This window comes from Bidens hawaiensis, unplaced genomic scaffold (genome assembly GCF_021521415.1).
Source record: "Bidens hawaiensis isolate Kalapana, Puna unplaced genomic scaffold, B.hawaiensis_p1.1 tig00033541_1, whole genome shotgun sequence".
Lineage (NCBI taxonomy): Eukaryota > Viridiplantae > Streptophyta > Magnoliopsida > Asterales > Asteraceae > Bidens > Bidens hawaiensis.
In genome coordinates, this window is record NW_027495757.1 from 91066 (window position 1) to 95271 (window position 4206).

The 4206-nt window shown below is 33.9% G+C and overlaps 1 pseudogene across 1 annotated transcript; it reads right to left on the reverse strand.

Annotated features, from left to right (window-relative positions):
- Positions 1–730: 730 nt before the first annotated feature.
- On the reverse strand, positions 731–2184 carry LOC143585039 (desmethylxanthohumol 6'-O-methyltransferase pseudogene; annotated as a pseudogene). Its single transcript, XR_013144482.1, has 2 exons — positions 1423–2184; positions 731–1075 (listed from the first exon to the last, which is right to left on the reverse strand). The product of XR_013144482.1 is annotated as a desmethylxanthohumol 6'-O-methyltransferase pseudogene (transcript).
- Positions 2185–4206: the final 2022 nt, after the last annotated feature.

Consider the following 4206-nt stretch of genomic DNA (forward strand, 5'->3'; position numbering starts at 1 on the left):
ATTTTAAGTTATGTCTTTTTACTTTTCAAAGCCCATCGACTGTTGATTTCACTGGACAACGATGAGAATTTGGACATGAGAGCTAGGGGTGTCCTTTGGGCTTACCCACTATATGGACCTGGCACACCACGTAAAAACGTAAAAGTGATTTTTAGGTAGTACACAAAGTGTGTCATCAAAGCGCTATGGTGCACTCATCGTCCATGTCACGCAGACATGTGCGAACTGGTGTCGGCCCTTTAGAGTCCCCACTAGTTACTATGTATAAAGAAAGAAAATCTAAGTAACGTTAGCTACATATAAATATATTTGTCCAAATTTTGTGATAAATACATTTTATATTTGGCGGAAAATATTTATTTTTTGATAATTTATATACAATTTAACCAAGTTACAGTAACACAAACAATTAAATGCTTCATTGCTTAAAAGTTCATATTTAGTAAATTAAAATGATAACCAAAATGAAAAGCAATAAGTTCATAAAGCCTTACATATCCATGCGGAAAGATTTAAAGTAAAAGAAATACACATTAGAGTAGATCTACAAAAATTGAATTGCAAAAGTCGTAGTTACTTCTTCATAGAACATAATACATATTCAACAAACATTGAGTACTGGAAAATGATTTGCAAATAGAAGGAATCCTGCTGGATCATTCAAACAACAACAAAACAACAAAAGTATAAGAAGACTGAATAAATATACTTTAGAGTGTAGGTAAGACGATACCGCAACAACAATCAAGTAATATTTGATGTTAACTCATTGGCATCATTCCATATAACATTCAATAATTGATACGATTGCAGGAATCTTGATGAAATTGTAACGGTGGAACCCTGCTTCTTTCAAAATCCTCTTCCAGTCAACTTCCGTCCTTTCTCTCCCTCCAGCAAACAATGCTAGCATTATTATGTCTTGATTAATACGCGCATCATCAAAGACATCATCACCTCCAGGAATTATGATATTATCTGCTATAATAACTTTCCCAGTTCTTTCGGTGATGGATTCTCGACAATTTTTAAGAATCTGTACACACTTGTCATCACCCCAGTTATGCAATGTTGACTGCATTCATGATATTAGACAGTATATATATTAGCTAGGATTTACCGGCATATAATTAACACAGTTAAAAAATATTATTTTATTGCATTCTTTTGTAATTATAGTGTATTCATACAAAGTGTTGATTAATAATGCATAATACTTGAGGGACACGGAATTCCAACAGTATAACTTTTAAAAGTCTGTACCGGCCAATTGTTATCTTCAAAACCAGTCAACCATTAAAATGTACCTAGTTATAATAAACTGAAGCATTTGCCTGCTAATTAACTGTATCTCAACATAGAAACACAAAACCAAATCAATTATTTAACTCCGTTTTATAGCAGAGAAAGAGTAAGTAGTACCTTGATAAAGAAGGATTCTGCATGGGGAATTGATGTAAACATGTCACCTCCAACATGAGTAATTCCTTCGTATGACGGTGCAGATGAAATAACATGAGGCAAGTCGAAATTAATACCTTTAAGATGCGGATATTTGGTCACAATCTCATTTAATGTAGCCCCAATGCCACCCCCAACGTCAACCAAAGTTCCTTTTAAACTACCAAAATCATATTTTGACAGGATCGTGTCAATTTCTAGCCTTGCTGAACATACCATTGCTTCATTGAAGCTCCTATTCACCTGTGGGTTTTGAGAATAAAGATCCCATATCTCCATTCCAAATGTTTTGAATGCTGCTGTACCTCCCTCTTCAATGGATTGATTCAAGTTATAAAAAGCAGAAAATATAAGGGGGTCTGTGCCAAATGATATCAATGGTGCAAGGGTATTCCTCGTATCTTTTAAGAGAAATTTAGAGCACTCATTGACTGAATAGAGTGTTTCTTCACAACTGGGTTGATGCACCTCATCAAATATCTGTTTATGGACCAAGAACCGCATGAGACGTGAGAGTCCGTCCACATTTGGTGATGGAGAGTTGATCCCATCAGCGATTTGAGACAAGCTAATTGGTCCATCATGACGATTAATTATGCCAGCAATGTCGAGTTTCAAGGCACATCTTAATGCAGCATTACTAAAACAACCATAGAGTTGGTTATAAAGCAATGCTTCACCTTTGATTATTGCGTCGTTTTCTTGTCTAGTTACTAGACTCATTTTAAGGAGAATGTTGTATGAAACAAGAATGTTATAATGTTGTGAAATGAGTATGTAACAAAAACGATGGAGTTTGTTTTGTTTAAATAGGCACCGGGGCCGGCCTTCCTCAACTAAAGTTTAGGCCCCAGCCTTTAGCCACCCATACTTTGAGGCCCCAAGTTTGATAAAAATAATTGGGTATGTATATTTTAGATTTGTTTTTTTCTTGTTTTATGCCGACTGTGTTTTTTCTTAAATGTTCAACTGGTATCTTATATTCTAATAATATCAATGCTATTATAATCTTATGTTCTAATAATATCAATGTTAGTATAATTTAAAATGATATTATTCTCTAATATTCTAGTGTCTCAAGGACAATAAGACATTAGGCAATGCAGGCTAATCAAATACAATAAAAGATAACAATAATCAAAGAAATTTGATAAATACACAAAAGAGTAAAAGACAACAGGCAAATAAACAATCATCAAAGAGAAAAGATACTAAACAAAAAGTAACAAAACATACCTGAACAATGAAGACAAAAAATGAAAAACATAGCTTCTATCATATGATTGAGTCAATCTACAAAACACACAAAAAAAAACTAAAATAAAAACAAACATAGCAGATAAAAAACCACAAATATTTAAGTTATTAACAATGTTTACCTTTTAGCAATCTTTAAATCTTTAATTACACATGTAAGCAAATAAACAATTAACTCGCCTTAATGAATAGAAGATGTGACTGTGCACAAGGCTGATGACCAAGACAAGAACTAAAGAACATTAATCAGGATTCGCAAGACTGAAACCAAAAGTTGGAATCAGACAAGGAACTAGAAATTAGAATCGAAAGTGCTACACATTGATGAGTAATCTAACTATGAGAAAAAAAAACCATAATCACATATACTTATGCAGGGTTTGGATCAAATACAAATGAAATTAACGTGAGAATCAAATAGAGTATTTATATATACAAGTAGAGTAGTTATGTAATTACATCATAGAGTAATTATCATAGAGTAATTATATAATTACTCTACTTGATTCTCATGTGTAACACATTAATTTCAGGTGTACGTTAACCTTCCCCTACTTATGTATATACAAGACATTTTGACGTATATTAAGTATTGGGTTAACTCGTTTTGATGATGGAAAATTCGAGAAAAAAAACCTGCCAAATATGAAAAGTATAAAGTTTAGAGTTCTGACAGAAATTTCTAAGATAAAAATACGGACCGTATTAGTAGTTATACAATTTATATTAGCAGTTTAACAAGCATTTCAGTCAAAACAAATAGTTTGACGCTCATGGTTTTCTTGAAACGAACCGTATTTAAGGTCAAGCCAATGGCAAAGTATACTTAAGGTCAGGGGAGGCCCGCCCCCTGTTTTTTACGTAGTACTGTATATTTACCCATTTTCGTCCGAAATTTTTTATACGTATTTTAACTCCCTTGACCAGATCTAACAACACAACAACTAGTTATCTTGAATCAACCTCTACACTAGCTAGCGGAAATCACTAGTGAGGACCAAGATCTCGGATCTTGTTTGATGTTTGTTTATTGCCGAGAGAATGAGAGAAGATAGAGTTTGAGAGTTGTAAAGATAAGGAGTTTTCCAAAATGTTGGTTTGTGTATGAGTTACACACTATATATATAGTGTGTAATCTCATACACCATTTCATTATGAACGGCCCAATGGGCTCTAGTACACATAGCCTTGGGCCCAAAATACACGTCCAACAAGCTAACACATATACAAATGAAATAAAATATACAAATACGAAAGACTAATCATAAATGGGTCCTACAATCTCCCTCTAGTCTTTGGTATTTGTCTTATTAGCTTCGGTCTTCAGTCGGACTCGGACTCATACTCAAAAACCTCGTGTTCATCAAACGGTGGTTTTTCAACAAGCAAATAGAAAAACTTGTTGAATTTTCCTACGATGGCGTTGGTATTGTCTTGCACGCGTCCTCAACAGTGCACAAAGGAGATCCATGCAACTTGAGCAGATGT